The sequence below is a fragment of the Mustela erminea genome, chromosome 4 (genome assembly GCF_009829155.1).
Source record: "Mustela erminea isolate mMusErm1 chromosome 4, mMusErm1.Pri, whole genome shotgun sequence".
NCBI classification, from domain to species: domain Eukaryota; kingdom Metazoa; phylum Chordata; class Mammalia; order Carnivora; family Mustelidae; genus Mustela; species Mustela erminea.
Window position 1 is genome coordinate 32,834,815 of NC_045617.1, and position 22,330 is coordinate 32,857,144.

Here is a 22,330-nt window from a genome sequence, read left to right on the forward strand (position 1 = left end):
GCAGAAAGTATAATCTATTAGCAATAACTTGTGTCTAACAATATAATTGCATCTGGAATAATGAAATGTTCATTTTAGTATCAAAATTAATAATGTCATATCAATGCCATTAATAATTAAGGATTCTTTTTATAACATCGCATCATTAATAACAACTCATTATGAACAATTCTATTAATATCAACAATAATAAAAATAATAACACATTGTCTTTCTATAGCCACAATTTTGCAAGGATAATGAAAATGCTGTGCACATATTGGACTAGACCCTGCTGTGTCCGAGAAAAGCAGCTCTGGAAATATATTACACTTTTAGAGGAATAAAGTACCTTTTTGTTTTGCTAGGCAGCAATTTGTGAGTGGAAAATTTAATTGCTAAATACTCAGAAAGCACATGAAAATTCTGCTTAAAATTGTCTATTTCTTTGCTTACAGGGACAGTGGATGGGATTAGGGGCAGTGCACAACAGCTTCTTCAGTGCTCATTCTTAGTTTAATATTCACCTACTTCTTCACTTGGGGGTGAGTATGTGGACTTGTTTTGCTTCATAACTTAAATAAACTCCACATATGCCATTTTTAATGCGTATAACACTATGTAACTTTTTTAATAGTCCACCTCCCTGTATTCCCAGCTAGGCAAATCTCAGCTACTCAATGCAGATAATTTTCTATTTATTCAAGTTTTCTCTCTCGCAGCAATGTATTCTATACCATAGACACCTCTAGTTTAGGTACAAGTAAATCCTGAAGTAAATCCTGAAATTCTAAATCCTGAAGACCAAATCTGGCCCGTGATCTATCTTTTGCAAAGAAAATTTTATTGGAACATGGCCATGCCCATTTGTTTCAATATTATCTGTGACTGCTTGCACCTTCTAACAGCAGAGCTGAGTAGTAGCAACAGAACCACGTGGCCTGCAGAGCTGAAATCTTAACTATCTGGTCCATTACCAAAAAAGTGTGCTGAGTTCTTCTCTAGAGGATAAGTAGAAAAAACTTTGACATTTCCAAAATAGAGATAAGGAAAATAAAAAGAGAAGGAAATCGGTAACATTTTTAATACCCTCATATTCATATTTTGTGTTTCACCATGACATTAGAATAGCAAACTATAGTTGCATTATTCATTGCTATTTGCTATTGTTTGAATGAGTATAAATGTATAATCAAAGGTTGATGCTAGAAACAGACATGGATTTCAATAAAAGCTTGTTGAAGCAATAAAAGTATACAAATTTTATTTGTATAAATCTTGAAACAATAGTTATGATTTATTCTTGTCATTATTTACATATCCATATTTTTTCATTTTTACCCATGCATATTAAACTATAAGAATAAAAGAAAATACCAAGATATTCTCTACACCCAGTTTTTAAACTTTTTATTATGAAAAATTTCGAACATAAACAATAGTTGACAGAAGAGATAAATAAGTCCTCATATTTTTTTTTTTTTTTTTTTTTTTTTTTTTGCACATACAGGAGCAGGAAAGGTGTAATTTTACTACACTTTAAAGCCCTCTCAAGGGTGACAGGTAGGAAAACTCAAGTGTGGTGTGACTAACTGTCCTCTGCCTCACACCCACTCCAAACCCTCAGGCCTGCAAGATGACAGTCTAGGTAAATGCACCAGCACTGCTTCTTCTGAAGAGGCCTAGTTAGCAGTACTTGGCACCAGGTGACAAAGAGGACTTCTCAACTCGGGTTCTGTGGTAACCGGGGTTCTCTTTCCCAGACTTACTCTTTCCCCTCTTCCCAAATTCATGTGGGATGGAGAATAGGGGCTTACCACCTCCCCATAGCACCTTCAGGAATAGGAACTCAACGGAAAAAATAGCTACCTCAGAGGCTCTGAGGCTACCTCAGAAATAAAATGGGACAATAAAGGGGATGGTATACAGTATTTGAAGCAGAAATATTGAAAGAGATAGAGCAATAATGTGAAAGAAACATCAGTAATCTACTTAAGAACATGAGGGAACATATGAGCGATCTGAAGCAAAAACAAGACATGATGGGAAAAAATAAAGAATGAAGTAGAAAAATATGAACAAGATAATAGGTCTGAAAAAGAAAATAAAGAACATCTTCAGACATAGAACAAATGAGTCCACTGTAAAACCAATTTGAAGAACTCTCTCAGAGGTAGCAGGAAGGGATAGAGACATAGAAATACAAAGGAAAAAATAAGAGAATAAAAGCAGAATTATCAGGGGGGATATTTGAAAAATGAATAAAAATAAGTTTTCCACAATAGAGCTGGATGAATGACCTCAAATACAATGCGGTTATATTGCTGCACAGGAGAAGTAGGGAAGCAAATCCACACCTGGACACATTATATTGATAATAAGAACATCAAAGAAAAGCAGAAAATTTTTTAAAAGCTTCCAGAGAGAAAGATCAGATTACCTACATAGGAATAAGAATCAGAATATAATCAATTATTATTAAAGCAATGCTGGATACAAAAAGAACAGGAAATCATATTTTAAAGTATTAATGGAAAAGAAACTTTGAACTTAGAATTTTATGTACAGCCAAAGGTCAATGAAGCTTTTCTATGGCAAAACAAAACAAAAAGAACAAGACCTCAGAGTTTTAGAATTGACTGTATAGACAAATATCAAAAACACTAATGTGGGTAAAAATTGAAAAAAAAGAAAGAAAAGAAAAGAAAAGAAAGTCCCAGGAGGATACTTCCAGATGGAAATATGTAAAGTAAAGATAATCAAGTGCCTTGTAGCGTGTGTTACTATCTTAACAGTGTATTATTGTAGCAACAATAATATCTTATTGTACAATAATTGTATTACTGATTCCACAACGACCCAGGACCCAAAAGTGAGAAATTATCAAGATCTTTGTGGTGAAGGGAGACTGATGGGACAGCACAGTCTGTTCAGGTAAATGTCTCATCTGGGAGGATAAAAGGATATTGGTGTGTTTAAGATATTCTAGGAGGAAGTATTCCTGAGTATAGGTCCCAAGTTATGAGCAACCACCATAGGAACAAACATAAATATATAACTTTAAAAACAGCTACTTAAAGGGACGCCTGGGTGGCTCAGTTGGTTGGACAACTGCCTTCGGCTCAGGTCATGATCTCGGAGTCCCGGGATCGAGTCCCGCATCGGGCTCCCAGCTCCATGGGGAGTCTGCTTCTCTCTCTGCCCTTCTCCTCACTCATGCTCTCTCTCCCTGTCTCTCTCTCAAATAAATAAATAAAATCTTTAAAAAAAAACAAAAAACAAAAAAAAACAGCTACTTAAAAACCCCATGGCACACAATGCAAAGTTTACAAATGAAAACACATTTGAATGTTTGCACATGGAAGGGGATGGAAATGAGGATAAGAAGAGTGAATGGATGAAGCAGGAAAGAGTCAGTAAGGAGCCATAGATACTTGTCATCATACCTTTCTCTGTACCTGAAATCCGATATACACAAATGAATGAAAGAAATACAAAGAATCACTATGTTTTTTCTTTTCTTTAAAAATTAAACCAGGTGTTCCTTAAAACCCAGCTTTCCAAGCGTACTGTGTTGGGTTTCATTTGCACCGTGTGAATATCTAGAACAGAAACCCCTCTGAATAGAAATTGAACAGTTTGTGATCCCATGAAACTTTAAGGAGTCACTGCTGGGGGAAACAAACTAAAACAAAACCAAAAAACAAAACTAACATGTTCTCAGAAAAAAATGAACCAAGTGGTTCTCAATGGTTTTGATGATGCATCATGCTGAAAAATAGCCGGTTTTGATATGCAAGTGAGTTTTATCGCTTGAGCTAAAGGACACTGACCTTTCACTCTCAGGAAACACATTATATAGGGTTTCTCAAGCACCTGAGAATTTTTGCTTTACTACTAAAAATATATGGAAACCAAACTGCAAGCACATGTGGTGCCTTTGTAGTGAATGCTTTCAGGATATTGCCTTTTTACTGGGAACTGAAGGATCCTGAATTCTGAATACCAAGAATCTTGGTAGTCCTGAGAAAGTCCTTTTAGTTTTGCCCCAGTTTTGTTATCTGCCAGGTCATGTTTGATGCTGGTGTTTGACATGAAACAAACTCATCTGCCAGGATGAGGTGGTTTCCTTGAGCAAGGCTGCTGAGGGGAGTTATGGTCTGTGAATCAGTGTAATATACAATGCAAAATCAGAACTGGGGGTACCAACATTTCTTCTTTACCAAGCAATATTTTTTTGAAAGGGCTGGGAATGAAATCAACACAATGAGTCATTTAGATTGTTGTCTTCTGGGTAGCAGGCCACTCGAGAGCTATCAGGGAGAAGATGGTGGGGAAAGGAAGGAGCTCCTTCCTCAGTTACAAGGGCAAGTAATCAAGAAAGTGCGAGCTGAGCAGATAGAAACACATAGTCTGGAATCCTGACTCTACTGCTGGATGGCCATTCTGAATCTCTGCTTTTTCATGTCTCAAATTAGGATAATAGCACCTATATGGGGACACTACTCTCGAAATAAAAAATGTTTAAAAGATAAAATAGATCATATGATAGTTGTCTTTCTCTGATTGACTTATTTCACTAAGCCTGATCCCTCTAGTTCCATCCACGTCATCACAAATGGCAAGATTTCATTTCTTTTGATGGCTGCATAGTATTCCATTGTGTATATATACCACATCTTCCTTATCCATTCATCTGTTGATGGACATCTAGGTTCTTTCCATAGTTTGGCTATTGTAGACATTGCTGCTATAAACATTCGGGTGCACGTGCCCCTTAGGATCACTATGTTTGTATCTTTAGGGTAAATACCCAGTAGTGCAATTGCTGGGTCATAGGGTAGTTCTATTTTCAACTTTTTGAGGAACCTCCATGCTGTTTTCCAGAGTGGTTGCACCAGCTTGCATTTCCCACCAGCAGTGTAGGAGGGTTCCCCTTTCTCTGCATCCTCGCCAGCATCTGTCATTTCCTGACTCATTAATTTTAGCCATTCTGACTGGTGTGAGGTGGTATCTCATTGTGGTTTTGATTTGTATTTCCCTGATGCTGAGTAATGTGGAGCACTTTTTCATGTGTCTGTTGGCCATCTGGATGTCTTCTTTGCAGAAATGTCTGTTCATGTTATCTGCCCATTTCTTGATTGGATTATTCGTTCTTCGGGTATTGAGTTTGCTAAGTTCTTTATAGATTTTGGACACTAGCCCTTTACCTGATATGTCGTTTGCAAATATCTTCTCTTATCCTGTCAGTTGTCTTTTGGTTTTGTTAACTGTTTCCTTTTCTATCATATGATCTCCCTGATACGAGGAAGTGGAGATGCAACATAGGAGGTTAAGGGGCTAGGAGAAGAATAAATGAAACGAGATGGATTGGGAGGGAGACAAACCATAAGTGACTCTTAATCTCACAAAACAAACTGAGGTTTGCTGGGGGGAGGGGGTTTGGGAGAGGGGGGTGGGGTTATGGACATTGGGGAGGGTATGTGCTATGGTGAGTGCTGTGAAGTGTGTAAACCTGGCGACTCACATACCTCTACCCCTGGGGATAAAAATATATTATATGTTTATAAAAAAATTTAAAAAAAATTAAAAAAAAGATAAAATAGAGAAAGCAATGAACATGTAGTAAACATTAAAAATATTAAGGACTTTTCCCAGTGCCTCATTATAAATTGTTTCCCAAGACAAAAGGTATAAAAACCTCAAGTCTAGTTTTTCTTTTTCATCTTCTGGTAGAAATCTTCAGGGTCCAGGAATAACTCCTTGTAATATTGTGAAAAGGTACTATTTCCACTTCCTCCTTATCCAGGAAATTTGTACTTCCAAGTAAGAAGTAGTGGTCCGAAACAGTACTAAAGGAATAGATACATGTGGAAGAGGGTTGTATTGCATTCTTCTTCTTCTCCTTTTTTTTTTTTTTTTTTTATGTTCAGTTAGTACACCGTTAGTTTTTGATGTAGCGGTCAATGATTCATCTGTTGTGTATAACACCTAGCACATACCACATCACATGCCCTCCTTCATACCATCACCTGGTTACCCCACTCCCCTATACTCCTCCCTTCTATAACCCACAGTTTGTTTCCCGGAGTCCAGAGTCCTTCAGGGTATGTCTCCCTCTCTGATTTCTTCCCATTTATTTTTTCCTGCTAGTCCTCCATTGCTATTCCTTATGTTCCACATATGAATTCTTGCCTGAGTATATTATATTTGGCTATGAGGCAAGCATGTCCCTGTTCTGTTCATTGCTTGGGGTTTCCTGACAATTTATATCCTGCTTTTCTTCCCCAGGGATAGAAACTCATCCCTGTGCTGCTCCTGCCTCCACCAGCACCCGCCATGAGCCCCTGACCCAAGGAAGCCCTGTTTTCCTGGTCTGCAGAAGGGCTTATTCTAGGATTCTCTTCCTGTACTATCTGATGGTTGAGCATGAAAATGACCTACCTTCTTTCAGAACTTGAAATTGGCTCCAAATCTATTGATGACTTCCCAGACTCACTTCAGGCAGAGACACCCTAGAAAAGAGAGATTTGAAGTTCAGCCTATCTGGGTTGCTATTGTAAAAACATCAAGTGATAAACAGGGGAGAGTTGTATTTTATTGACCCATGAGTCACAGTTTGTTTGCACAGGCATATTGTGATTGTGTTTAATGACTTCATGTTTACAGTGCAAATACATCTAATTTACCAACTTGGCTAAATTTTTTAGAAGATAAGGAAACATAAGGAATGGGAGGTATAGGCTTCCAGTTATTACAAAAAAAAAAAAAAAAAGGAGAGAGAGATAAGGAAAAATTTGGATAAAAATTAAGTTGTATATTTAATTCATCCCCCAGCAAATTTTGATATAGATGAAAGAGTTACACACAAAATATAAAAGTACAGGATTATTAAAACAAACTATATTAGCATAAGTTTACATTCTTGGGGGAAGGGAAGGCCTTCTGAAGCAAATCACAGAACTAGGATGACATGAATATGCTGATAAACTCAGCTATTCCAGAGACCAATGGCACATAAACATATAATTAAAAGACAAGCAACAGAAAATATATTTTCATATATGTAACAAAGATCCTGGCAGAGTTTGAACCTAGTTTATATGCAATGGGGAGGATTGGAGGTCTTCAAACAGAGAAATGACTCTAATGAGCTGAATATTGCAAATACTACAAAAGCCAGAGTCAAATAGAATTTTTTCTTTATGGCAGTTTCACCAAAATATCCTATTTATGATAGTTATTAGCTACATAAGCAGAAAATAAAAAATATTATTCCAAATTTACACAAATTAAAGCATTTAGAGGTTGACACTTTGTTATTAGCATCTACATAAATATGACATATTAACATATGTAGCATGAATGCCATGTTATTTAACAAAAACAATAAAAAATTTGCAAAGCCTGCAATGATGTTTCTAAGGGATCACTGTGCTTTAAAAGCAGAAGCTACAACCTCAGCCTCTGATCAACTCTCTGAGCCAATGTACTCCTCAACAAAAAAAATTACTAATAGTGATCTCACAGAAGCATCAAGTTTAAATCATGAAATGACAAAATAATCTATACAAAACCTTTAGCATAGGGCCTGGTACAGTAGAGGAGATAATGTCAGCTAGCAACACCGTTAGTGCAGGATCAGCCTAGGAGAACAAAATCTGGGAGCTCTCCTCTGTACCGACCCAAAGAGGTAGCAAAAGTTCCAAAAGACTGAATTATGTGGTTGCAGTTCAAAATAGGTTTTAAATTAGGGCATGATAGACACTGATGCTAGAAAAATCTTAGTCTATTCAAAAAGAATCATGGGCTAGGATTTTATGGGAAGGTAGGTGAATTTTAACAATTTCTTTCTATTTACTTAAGCATTTTCATTTTATTCTGTCTGGGTGTATGTGGAAGTTTGGCAGAAGTTTACCGATTCTGAGAGCACCAGCTCCCTGTGGCCATAGCAGCAAGATGGCTGGTGCCTCTGTATTTCTTGTGGCTTCTGTTGCCTGAATTCCAACATGGAGTCCTAAGTACTTAATACATGTCTATAAGTTTATGCATTTCTTCAAAGGACAGTTTTAAAACATTAACTTGAAATACTTAAACAGAAAAGCTGATAAAGGCAGTTTGACTATTTTAGTATTTTTGTATGGATGAAAGTTAAACCTATTTTTGGTAAGAAACAGAAATAAAAAGATAATCCTTTTTTAGAATTCAATCAAATAGGAAGGAAGCGAGTTCCCATTGTTTAAGAATAAAATGCTCACAAGGAAGGGGAAATGCTTGTTTCTACTAGACATTCAGCCTGTATAAATATACATTTAAATAGCCACTTTCCCTGGTAGGTAGCCCTTGAAATAGCTGTTTAAACAGCTTTTGGCTATGACTACTTGGTTTTAAAAATAGTTCTGCTTTCAGTGTCAAACATTTTGTGTCCATTTGCTACACTTAAAAAAAAAAAAAAAAGGTTGGGCAATGTTGTGTCTTTTGAGATACAGTAACATGACAGAAAGTGACAAATGGGGGAATGTGTCACAATGAAGCATGATATATTATAGCAGAGTGATATGCTGATACTCAAAGAATCCATAATATGCATCTTTCTTTTTATTTGCTGCTACAGCAGAAGAGATTATTCTTATAGATTAAGGGACTACTGTCACATCTTAGGTAGCAAAGTAAATATATTTCACTACATTAATATTTCTCTATAAGACTGTCATATGCTTTTCCTGTACCTCCTTTCTATTAATTTCAGATTAGCAGCAGAAGCATTTATAAATAGAATTCTGTTCCTTATGCCTGACTTATCCAGTGGTAACACAATATTCTGAGTCTGAATTCCAAGTCATTAATAAGGAAAAAAGATTAATGCCAACAATGGACACAAGTGTGACTGAATAAAAAGAATAGGTTTAAATACAGTAGTATTCGACGGTTTCTACAAGATCCTTTACAGAAAAATACAACAATGCATAAAAATTCCTAATTTTTAACATAAAAATGATCCAGATCATTAAAATATATTTTTAAACAAAAATTCTATTGTCTTTTTATGTGGCCTTTGAAGGCTTTTGTATTGCATATGTTGTTATTTGTTCCAAATTATTTGCAACCGGTAACATCTATAATATTCAGTAAAGATCATTTACCATCTGCTTTTAATCTACAGCTAAGAACCTTTGCCTTTTTTTTCCCCCCTCAAGAGGTATTCACGTTGCCCTGTTGCTCAGAAAATTGCTTAAGGATGTTTTGGAGCCAAAGCAAACTACAGTCTTTGTTATCAGGCATTAGTGATCATAATATATATTAATGCCAAAATGCATAATGAATACAAATGCAATATTAATGTAAGTTTTAAAAAAGGCAGCAATTATATGCTAACAGTAAAGTTCTGTTAAGATGTTTTTCTTTTTTTTCTGCCATAATTTCTCCATTCTTTTTTTAAAAAATTTATTCCATTCTTTCCTTTCATTTATCATCAGAAGGGGATACCTACCAGCTAATTTGCACAGTACCTTCTCATAAATACTAGAGTGTGGCTTAAAAATCAAAAGCCTGTTTTATATATTAAAAAGTATGCATAAGTGAATTTAAATAATCATTACAAAGGAATTCATTACTATTATTGTATACAACTTTGTGTATATTGTGACTCATGTACCATGAAGCTGATTCTTTTGTCCTAACCTACTTATATTAACCTCCATATATATACAAAGACAGTTCACAAAAATAAAATAGCATGGAAATTTTATTTTTATAAATCAGTAAATTTAAAAAAAAAAGTATGATTGTGAAGCAATCATACGAGTTATTGCATTTCTCCTCATATGTAAAAATCAGTACCAAAAGAAGCATTGACTCTTTTCTATGCAACAGGTAAGATGGACTCATACTCCTAATTAATTAAACATACCCCTAATTAAACATACTCCTAATTAAACTTCTCTGCAGTGTAGGAACATCAGCTTAAAATAAAAGCCCTTCATTATTATGAACATTATTTTAGGTAGAAAACTCAACTTTTTCCATGTCATCAATTGGATTTTTAAAAATTTCACAAGGAAGTTTTTACATTCATAATAAGACTGTTTAGTCATAAAAAAGGCCTTTTTTGAAGTGAAAATGCCATTTTGCTTTAGTAGGAGAGTATAAAAATCTTAACTATACAGAATGGCACTTTTTGTGCCATTGATTTTATATATGTTCCCTTAGATATGATATAGCTTTTTTCCTAGCAAAAGTCTACTGACCAGATTTCCCTTAGAATAAAAAAAAGAACTCCTTTAGTATTATTAAAAACTTGGGGATAGATATACTTAATGAATGGAGTTTACAAATCATAGTATCACAGTATAAAAACAAAAGATCAAAATACTCTAACACAACTATTATCTTCCAGAATACAACTTTTTTTTTAATTTAAAGATTTTATTTATTTATTTGACACAGAGAGAGAGAGAATACAAGCAAGGAGAGCAGCAGGCAGAGGGAGAAGCAGGTTTCCCACCAAGCAGGGAGCCTGACATGGGGCTCAATCCTAGGACTCTGGAATGATGACCTAAGCCAAAGACAGATGCTTAACTGACTGAGGTACCCAGGTGTCCCCAGGATAAAATTCTTATGCAAAAATATATAATTCATTTTAGAAATAATTATTATTCCCAGTTACATAAACAGGTTAGAAAGTCCAGCTTCTAACTCATAACAATAACTATTTTATTTTAAAAATACAGCAAAGCTTTTGTTGTTTGGAAGAACATTATGATTGCTATTTTAAATATTTCCATTTCCATAGACATACTAAATCTCTTGACATTAGCAAAAAATTTCAGTCATTACTACCATATCTGCTTCCTAGAAAAATGTACCTTATCATATGAAATAATTAATTTTCCTGTAACACCCATGAATAAAGATAAAAAGAAAAGAAAACTAGTTTTTCTCTAGGTACTTAAACTTTGTGTTTAAATTTGGTTTACCCAACCTCTGTATTAACTTTAAGCTAAGACATATTATTAAAGAAGTTGTATAAGAAGTTATATGATGGAGGAGGAGGAGTCAAGATGGCAGAGAAGTAGCAGGCTGAGACTACATCAGGTAGCAGGAGATCAGCTAGATAGCTTATCAAACCATTGCAAACACCTACAAATCTAACGGGAGATCAAAGAGAAGAACAGCAATTCTAGAAACAGAAAATCGACCACTTTCTGAAAGGGAGGACCGGTGGAGAAGTGAATCCAAAGCAACAGGAAGATAGACCACGGTGGGGAGGGGCCCACTCCCAGCAAGCAGTGGAGCAACAGAGCACTAAATCAGGACTTTTAAGTTTGTTCCACTGAGGGACATCACTCCAGAGCCTAAACCGGGGTGAAACCCATCCAGGGTCAACGTGGCCCCAGGTCCCATGGGGTCACAGAAGGATCGGGGGTGTCTGAGTGTCACAGAGCTTGCAGGTATTAGACCGGGGAAGCTGGCTACAGAGACAGAGCCGAGGAGTGAGCTCCCAGCTCCGGGTTACCTTGAACCAGTTGCATGCTCAGAGTGCAGCCAGAGGCCAGGGAGACGGGACTGATTGGGCTCTTTTCTCTTAGGGCGCACTGAGGAGTGGGGCCCCGAGCTCTTGGTTCCTCCGGGCTGGAGACTGGGAGACCACCATTTTCATTCCCGTCCTCCGGAACTCTACGGAAAGTGCTCAGGGGACAAAATCTCCCGAAAGTGAACCCGAGCAGATTACTTAGCCCAGCCCCTGGTAAGGGCAGTGCAATTCTGCCTTGGGCAAAGACACTTGAGAATCACTACAATGGCCCCTCCCCCAGAAGATCAACAAGAAATCCAGCCAAGACCAAGTTCACCTACCAAGGAGAGCAGCAGAATTCTAGAGGAGGAGAAAGCAAAGCACAGAACTCATGACTTTTTCCCCATGATTCTTTAATCTTGCGGTTAATTTAATATTTTTTTAATTTAATTTTTTTTTCTTCTGCTAATTTTTTTTAACTTTTACCCTTTTCTTTTTTAATGTTTTTAACTAGTTTATCTAATATATATATATATATATGTAATATATATATATATATTCTTTTTTATATTTTATCTTTATTTGTTTTCTTTTTTAATTTTTTTTCCCTGAACTTTTTTTTAATCCCCTTCTCCCCCCCCATGATTTGGGGTCTCTTCTGATTTGGTTAAAGCACATTTTCCTGGGGCCTTTGCCCCCTTTTAGTATATTACTTGCTCCTTCATATACTCTTATCTGGACAAAATGACAAGGCGGAAAAACTCACCACAAAAAAAGGAACAAGTGGCAGTACCAAAGTCTAGGGACCTAATCAATACAGACATTGGTAATATGTCAGATCTAGAGTTCAAAATGATGATTCTCAAGGTTCTAGCCGGGCTCGAAAAAGCCATAGAAGATTTAGAGAAACCCTCTCTGGAGAGATAAAATCCCTTTCTGGAGAAATAAAAGAACTAAAATATAACCAAGTTGAAATAAAAAAAGCTATTAATGAGGTGCAATCAAAAATAGAGGTTCTTACTGCTAGGATAAATGAGGCAGAAGAAAAACTTAGTGATACAGAAGACCAAATGACAGAGAATAAAGAAGCTGAGCAAAAGATGGACAAACAGCTACTGGACCTCGAAGGGAGAATTCAAGAGGTAAGTGACACCATAAGAAGAAACAACATCAGAAATATTAGGATTCCAGAAGAAGAAGAAAGAGAGAGGGGAGCAGAAGGTATATTGGAGAGAATTATTGTAGAGAATTTCCCTAATAAGGCAAAAGGAACAAGCATCAAAATCCAGGAGGTGCAGAGACTCCCCTCAAAACAACAAGAATAGGTCCACACCCCATCACCTATTAGTAAAATTTACAAGTCTTAGTGACAAAGAGAAAATCCTGAAAACAGCCCAGGAAAAGAAGTCTGTAACATACAATGGTAAAAATATTAGATTGGCAGCAGACTTATCCACAGAGACCTGGCAGGCCAGAAAGAACTGGCATGAGATAATCAGAGCACTAAACGAGAAACACATGCAGCCAAGAATACTATATCTATCTAGACTATCATTGAAAATGGAGAGATAAAAAGCTTCCAGGACAAACAAAAACTAAAAGAATTTGTAAACACCAAACCAGTTCTACAGGAAATATTGAAAGAGGTCCTCTAAGCAAAGAGAGAGCCTAAAAGTAGTAGACCGGAAAAAAACAGAGACAATATACAGTAACAGCCACCTTACAGGCAATACAATGGCACTAAATTCATATCTCTCAATAGTTACCCTGAATGTAAATAGGCTAAATGCCCCAATCAAAAGACACAGGTTATCAGAAATTATAAAAAAAAGCCAAAACCCATCGATATGCTGTCTACAAGAAACTCATTTTAGACCCAAAGACACCTCGAGATTTAAAGTGAGGGGGTGGAAAGCAATTTACCATGCTAATGGACATCAAAAGAAAGCTGGGGTGGCAAGCCTTATATCAGATCAATTAGATTTTAAGCCAAAGACTATAATAAGAGATGGAAGGACACTATATCATACTCAAAGAGTCTGTCCAACAAGAAGACTTAACAATTTTAAATATCTATGCCCTTAACATGGGAGCAGCCAACTATATAAAGCAACTAATAACAACATCAAAGAAGGGTGCCTGGGTGGCTCAGTGGGTTAAAGCCTCTGCCTTCGGCTCAGGTCATGATCCCAGAGTCCTGGGATCAAGCACCGCATCAGGCTCTCTGCTCAGCAGGGAACCTGCTTCCTCCTCTCTCTCTGCCTGCTTCTCTGCCTACTTGTGATCTCTGTCTGTTAAATAAATAAATAAAATCTTTTAAACAACAACAACAACAACAACAATAACAAAAAAAAATCAAAGAAACACATTGACAATAATACAATAATATTAGGGAATGTTAACACTCGCCTCACTGAAATGGACAGATCATCCAAGCAAAAGATCAACAAGGAAATAAAGGCCTTAAATGATGCACTGGACCAGATGGACATGGCAGATATATTCAGAACATTCTATCCCAAGGCAACAGAATACACATTCTTCTCTAGTGCACATGGAACATTCTCCAGAATAGACCACATCTTAGGCCATAAATCAGGTCTCAAAAACTGGTATCAAAAGATTGGGATCATTCCCTGCATATTTTCAGACCACAATGCTCTGAAGCTAGAACTCAATCACAAGAGGAAATTTGGAAAGAACCCAAATACATGGAGACTAAAGAGAATCCTTCTAAATAATGAATGGGTCAACCAGGAAATTAAAGAAGAATTGAAAAAAATTCATGGAAACAAATGATAATGAAAACTCAATGGTTCCAAATCTGTGGGACACAGCAAAGGCAGTCCTGAGAGGAAAATATATAGCGATACAAGCCTTTCTCAAGAAAAAAGAAAGGTCTCAAAGACACAACCTAATCCTACAGCTAAAGGATCTGGAGAAAGAACAACAAAAAAAGCCTAAACCCAGCAGGACAAGAGAAATAATAAAGATCAGAGCAGAAATCAATGAAATAGAAACCTAAAGAAATAAATAATAGAACAAATATCAATGAAACTAGGAGCTGGTTCTTTGAAAGAATTAATAAGATTGATAAACCCCTGGCCAGACATATCAAAAAGAAAAGAGAAAGGACCCAAATAAATAAAATCATGAATGAAAGAGGAGAGATCACAACCAACACCAAAGAAATACAAACGATTATAAGAACATATTAAGAGCAACTATATGCCAGCAAATTTGACAATCTAGAAGAAATTAATGCATTCCTAGAGACATATAAACTACCACAACTGAACCAGGAAGAAACAGAAAACCTGAACAGAACCATAACCAGTAAGGAGATTGAAGCAGTCATCAAAAATCTCCCAACAAACAAGAGCCCAGGGCCAGATGGCTTCCCAGGGGAATTCTACCAAACATTTAAAGAAGAACTAATTCCTATTCTCCTGAAACTGTCCAAAAAATAGAATGGAAGGAAAACTTCCAAATTCATTTTATGAGGCCAGCATTACTTTGTTCCCAAAACCAGACAAAGATCCCATCAAAAAAGAGAATTACAGACCAATATCCTTGATGAACACAGATGCGAAAATTCTCACCAAGATACTAGCCAACAGGATCCAACAGTACATTAAAAGGATTATTCACCATGACCAAGTGGGATTTATTCCACGGCTGCAAGTTTGGTTCAACATCCACAAATCAATCAATGTGATACAATACATTAATAAAAGAAAGAACAGGAACCCTATGATACTCTCAATAGATGCTGAAAAAGCATTTGACAAAGTACAGCATCCCTTCCTGATTAAAACTCTGCAAAGTTTAGGGATAGAGGGTACACACCTCAATATCATCAAAGCCATCTATGAAAAACCCACCGCAAATATCATTCTCAATGGAGATAAACTGAGAGCTTTTCCACGATGGTCAGGAACATGGCAGGGATGTCCATTATCACCACTGCTATTCAACATAGTATTAGAAGTCCTAGCCTCAGCAATCAGACAACAAAAAGAAATTAAAGGCATTCAAATTAGCAAAGAAGTCAAACTATCACTCTTCGCAGATGATATGATACTATACGTAGAAAACCCAAAAGACTCCACTCCAAAACTGCTAGAACTTGTACAGGAATTTAGTAAAGTATCAGTATATAAAATCAATGCACAGAAATCAGTTGCATTTCTCTACACCAACAACAAGACAGAAGAAAGAGAAATTAAGGAGTCAATCCCATTTATAATTGCACCCAAAACTATAAGATACCTAGGAATAAGCCTAACCAAAGAGGCTAAGATTCTATACTCAGAAAACTATAAAGTACTCATGAAAGAAACTGAGGAAGACACAAAGAAATGGAAAATGTTCCATGCTCCTGGATTGGAAGAACAAATATTGTGGAAATGTCTATGCTACCTAAAGCAATCTACACATTTAATGCAATCCCTATCAAAATCCCACCCATTTTTTTTTCAAAGAAATGGAACAAATAATCCTAAAATTTATATGGAACCAGAAAAGACCTCGAATAGCCAAAGGAATATTGAAAAAGAAAGCCAAAGTTGATGGTATCACAATTCTGGACTTCAAGCTCTATAAAAAGCTGTCATCATCGAGACAGTAGGTTACTGGCACAAAAACAGACACATAGATCAATGGAACAGAATATAGAGCCCAGAAATAGACCCTCATCTCTTTGATCAACCAGTCTTCAACAAAGTAGGAAAGAATATCCAATGGAAAAAAGACAGCCTCTTCAATAAATGGTGCTGGGAAAATTGGATGGCCACATGCAGAAAAATGAAATTGGACCATTTCCTTACACCACACACAAAAATAGACTCAAAATGGATGAAGGACCTCAATGTGAGAAAGGAATCCATCAAAATCCTTGAAGAGAACACAGGCAGCAACTTCTTCGACCTCAGCCGCAGCAACGTCTTCCTAGGAACATCACCAACAGCAAAGGAAGCAAGGGGAAAAATGAACTATTGGGATTTCATCAAGATCAAAAGCTTTTGCACAACAAAGGAAACAGTTAACAAAACCAAAAGACAACTGACAGAATGGGAAAAGATATTTGCAAATGACATATCAGATAAAGGGCTAGTGTCCAAAATCTATAAAGAACTTAGCAAACTCAACACCCAAAGAACAAATAATCCAATAAAGAAATGGGCAGAGGACATGAACAGACATTTCTGCAAAGAAGACATCCAGATGGCCAACAGACACATGAAAAAGTGCTCCACATCACTCAGCATCAGGGAAATACAAATCAAAACCACAATGAGATACCACCTCACACCAGTCAGAATGACTAAAATTAACGAGTCAGGAAATGACAGATGCTGGCGAGGATGCAGAGAAAGGGGAACCCTCCTACACTGCTGGTGGGAAATGCAAGCTGGTGCAACCACTCTGGAAAACAGTATGGAGGTTCCTCAAAAAGTTGAAAATAGAACTATCCTATGACCCAGCAATTGCACTACTGGGTATTTACCCTAAAGATACAAACATAGTGATCCTAAGGGGCACGTGCACCCAAATGTTTATAGCAGCAATGTCTAAAATAGCAGTGTAGGAGGGTTCCCCTTTCTCTGCATCCTCGCCAGCATCTGTCAATCAATAGATGAATGGATAAAGAAGATGTGGTATATATACACAATGGAATACTATACAGCCATCAAAAGAAGTGCAATCTTGCCATTTGCGATGATGTGGATGGAACTAGAGGATATCATGCTTAGTGAAGTAAGTCATTCGGAGAAAGACAATTATCACATGATCTTCCTGATATGAGAAAGTGGAGATGCAACATGGGGGGTTGGGGGGTAGGAGAAGAAAAAATGAAACGAGATGGGATTGGGAGGGAGACAAACCATAAGTGACTCAATCTCACAAAACAAACCCAGGGTTGCTGGGCGGAGGGGGGGTCGGGAGAGGGGGTTGGGTTATGGACATTGGGGATGGTATGTGCTATGGTGATTGCTGTGAAGTGTGTAAACCTGGCAATTCACATACCTGTACCCCTGGGGATAAAAATACATCATATGTTTATTAAAAAATAATAACAATAAATTTTTTAAAAAGTTATGTGATGGAGTAAAGTCACATATTGAATTGCATTAAATGGTATTGTTGCATTTCTTTAAGGAAGTGGTTTCTTGTGAGCTGAAGTGATTTCTTATTTTTAAAATCATAAACCTTTCCACAAACTCCTGTTTCTAATCTTGACTTATATCTGAGTCCTTTACATAATTCAGAGTATATAAAAGACCACATAAGCCCAAATTCTGTCGCCTGGCTGGGAAAAACACAGTATTACTATAAATAGAAACAGACAAACATTCTAGGTTCCCAGCAGAATAATATTTTGGTAAATTCAAATAAATCAAAATTATAATAATTTCATATTCATTAAAATGTTTAGAAAAAATTAGAGAAATTACATGAACTTTTGTCTCTTTTATTTCCAAGCTTCGGTTCAGTTGTAATAGTGGATAAAAAATATTTTGCAATTCAAATTCAGTATTTTTTTCAGGTTTCAGACACTACAGTAGTGACCTAGGCCTCTTTCTATTATCTTTAATCTCAACTTTGAGTCCCCTTCTTGATACATCAGTACCCTGCTTCATTGTAGGATTTGTATAGTCAGTGGTGTGCTGGTAAATGTTTAACAACCAACTCCCCAGAAGAAGGAAAAAAAAAAAACAAAACAGCTTATTCTCAGTATTTGCTGATTCATTTTGTGTACGTACTCCCACCATGGCCAATTTCCAGCTACCAGTGTACTGTCATTGAGCGAAGAGTGAAGAGATGTACAGCAGCACACCATCACATAGTATTTCCGCCATACCAGTATGATAGTTGTAACTAATATCGAGAGGTCAGTAAATAGAGTGAAATAATTTGGAAGTAACAGCTTGTAAGTATTTATTATCTTGATTTTAATTTAGTTTGTGAATTTTAAGTTCATGTAATTTGCTTTTTAGTGACAGTTATTTTAAACAACTGAAAGTCCCCCAAATTTAACAACCCACCCTCATGACCTGGTCTAAGCTCAGTACAGCACCGTTTACTACAGAAAATCTTCCATAGGCAGTAATTTAAAAGAAATTCATACTGTTTTTAATGTGTAACATTAGAACTACAAATTTTTGAAAACATAAAAATCAGCAGTTTAATGGTAATCTTATTGGCATTAATCTGTCAGATTTCAAGTAAGCAGCATTTTTATGTTTCCTGCACCAAAAAGACAAATGAATCTTTGCTGTTATACTTTTTAAGCCTATAGAATTATCTCTTTCTGATGGGCTCTCTGGCCATGCCATCATCCTTGGCTGAGACATTGCTTATTATCTTTGCTAAATGATTTGTAACTTTGAGGATACTCTGGGCAACACTTTCTACTTACATTGGCCCACTTCCTGATAAAGAAAGGGCTTGATGGATAGACAACGGATACAGACCTCTCTTGGACTTTCACATTGCTGTGTGCAAAAGTAGCCCTGGAAGTAGTAGGAGAAGGATTCCTCATTGGTCTGGAGTGGATGTTTTGAATGGGATGTAAATTATAAATCAGCCTCTATTTTGGGGGGTGATGCTCACAGCTCCTTCTACGTGAAAAAATAAGGCAGATAGTGTTTCTTCATTTTCCCAATTTAAAAGCTACCTGAGGGGTGCCTGGGTGGCTCAGTGGGTTAAAGCCTCTGCCTTTGACTCAGGTCATGATCCCAGGGTCCTGGGATCGAGCCCCGCATCGGGCTTTCTGCTCAGCGGGTAGCCTGCTTCCTCCTCTCTCTCTCTTTGCCTGCCTCTCTACTTGTGATCTCTGTCAAATAAATAAATAAAATCTTTAAAAAAAATAGAATAAAATAAAATAAAAGCTACTATAGTAGCTAATGATTGTAATCTTTCTTAGTCTATTGCCTAAACTGTGCTTGAAGTAGTAGACAACAAGACAATAGGTTTGGTCAGGGAAATATAAGATGAATGTATAATGGCATTAGAATTCCTAATTAATCAGTAGTTTCCTAACAACAACAGGACCCTACTATAGTTCAAATCAGCTACTATCCTGCATGGTTTCACGTGGAACTTTGTTCTTCCAGTCTCTAGGAGAAGGCGCTCTTTCTGGCTCAGTGTGTTCCCTGCTAGTCTCCCAAAGATCAAATTTCGGAAAGATAAAATATATTAAAGGGGGCCTAGTCAGGGAGGTGAATTAAGAGAATAAATTAATGATTGAGGAGTTCACTTTCATCACTGTTTAGTATTATTCTAAACCCATTTTGGGCACAGAAATCAGATGTTTTCTAAAAAAATTACAATTTATGCAACAATTTGAAAATTGCAAATTTCTTGTTTGAAACTGAGCATGGCTCAGTCTCATTGACATGATTGGCATGAATACACATGATAACCTGTGGTTAGGATAGGAATCATTGATGATTATTAAGAGTGCTTTCACTTTTAATATTTTATCAGTATTTTTATTATCCCCAATTCTGTTCTTTCACTGTAGGAATCCATTTTAGCTAAAACCCAAGATTCTGACTCTCATCTGTGTTTATCATCAGTGCAACTGGAATGAGTAATTTTTCTTCCACCCATCATCCCCCATGAGAATGTGAAGTTTTCTCATATCGTCTGGATCTAAGATGAATGAAACTTGACACATTTATTTAAAGGAACTGCTTAACTATATCATTACTGCATGAAACAATCTAAGGTTGCTTTTGACATTTCACAGTATGTGAAATTCACTGTGAATTAAAGTGAAATGAGTAACTAATAAGAGAAAACATAGTTATTTGACCTATTTTTCCTCTTTATATTTGCAATACAGTGGAGGTAAGAATCACAAAGCCAGAATTCATCAGTGTCTCTTTGTTAACCCTTTAACGGGAATCTCTGTCTTACTGAATGCTGATGTAATTGGTTATGCACATCAAGTAGAAGAACTGCAGCATATTTCTTAATTTGTACCCCTTGATTAAATAATATATTTAAATGGAAGATATTAACCTGAAATAGAGATGCAGTTTTTCACAGAATGAGTTTAGTCTATTCTAAATATAAGCTCCTGAGTGACAAAAGCAAAATAAATTAAAAATGTATTTATTTTTGAAATTGTACTCTGTCCTGGAAATTGAAAAAAAACCAATGCTGTCACTGATAAAGACTTAGGAAGCAGTTAATTTTAGATGGTTTTTGTAGCAAATATGAGGGTTTGAACCAATCTCTCCAGACTTTTTAACCTTAAAGCTTTATTTCAGAAAATAACCAAAATATTAAGATAGCGAGTTTCTAAAGCACAACTTACTTATATTTTTGCTTCCTGTTTTTAGATGTATTTTAAGAACTGAATTTCAGTAGAACTTGCCGAATTAAAATTGCAAGTTCAGACTTAAATTCTTACTGATTTAATTACTGCACTAATCGTGGGAAAATAGTATTGCTTTTTCATGATTATCACAGGTGAGATGTTATTGATAATGCCATTTTAGAAACTTTGTAACAAAGATCTAACTGAATACGGGTTCTCAGTTTATGTACATTTTACTTAATCCCAAATAGAAAGATATATTCAATCTCTGACCAGTATGGAAGGCTGATGCTGACTATATAAACTATTATCATAGCATTTTGCTTGCTTTGCTGATTTTAAAGTAAATAGCAAAAAACTGCAGATTTATGATACAGTATATTGATGAAAAACACATTATATCTACCATGCTCAATAAGTAACCAATTTAAGGTTTGAAAACCAATAAGTTATCAACTCATATAAATCCACCACATATTAAATGATCAAAACCTTCTGAAAGATCAAATAAAGAATACCAATTTAAACTTTTTGCCAGAATTTTGGCTCATGAATGGCCTGACCTTCTATGGATCAATGGAATAATTCTTTTAGTCTCTGTCTCTTAATATAACATATTAAGTTATCAAAGTTAAATGTTACTGAAAATTTTCCACCTGGTTTCGTTTTCAATATTTTAAGTACATATTAATGTATATGTTCACAGGAGAGTGACCAGATAATGCTGTTATCACTGAAAATAAAGGAGCTCAAATAATAATGTCTTGAAACTGTATGAGGAAGCATTCTTTTAAGTAAATTTAAGTCATCTAAAGTATATAATGTAAAGTTACAATTAAAGCAGATGGGAATACATTGATGAACACCAAATTATAAAGGATTTCATATTTTTAAAGCTCCATATTTAAAGCTGAGTGACCGTGGTCTTATTTGTATGTTTTAGAAGCCTAGTTTAGATATGAAAAAGTGCTAGAATCTGACACTGAACTTGGGTTTACACTGCCATTTCCATTAACTGCAGAAGTCCAGAAAGATTCAATGTAGTTATAACAAAGACATTTCATTTTTTGGAGGATTCCTAGGAAGTTGGATACCTTGGATGAACTGGGTAGGGGGAGAGGTGGGGAGACTAGTTTATACTTTTGTGGTTATCAACTTAGCAAAAAAAAAAAAAAAAAAAAAAAAACAAGAAAAACCCATCAGATACTTCTGGAAGCTCTGGAGAGAACCTGTAAATGAAGAACAATCTGGAATCAGAAAGCATCTCTGTCCGGTTTCACTATCTTTTCCATGGAATTGCAGATTAATTTTTCTACAATGGAAAAATGATTGTGTCACTCCCCTAAACTCCTAAATAATTGTTTATAATTTGATGTTCCTTAGGATTTCTGCCTTGAGTGAATTGTCAGAACTTTCAGATTCAAGTCTGTGCTGCTTTTTCTTAGAGTAAGGTCTGGATCTTGTCTTCCGGATCTCACTTCCCTCATTTTCTATGGTTTTTTTTT

General features: G+C 36.1%; 1 long non-coding RNA gene across 2 annotated transcripts in view; it reads right to left on the reverse strand.

The window, feature by feature from the left end:
* Positions 1-6,430: 6,430 nt before the first annotated feature.
* LOC116588206 overlaps positions 6,431-22,330 on the reverse strand; it is a 932,011-nt gene continuing 916,111 nt past the window's right edge. For both annotated transcript variants that reach the window (XR_004284841.1, XR_004284840.1), the window contains one exon: positions 6,431-6,494. This is a non-coding gene — a long non-coding RNA (uncharacterized LOC116588206). The remainder of the gene's footprint in view (positions 6,495-22,330) is intronic.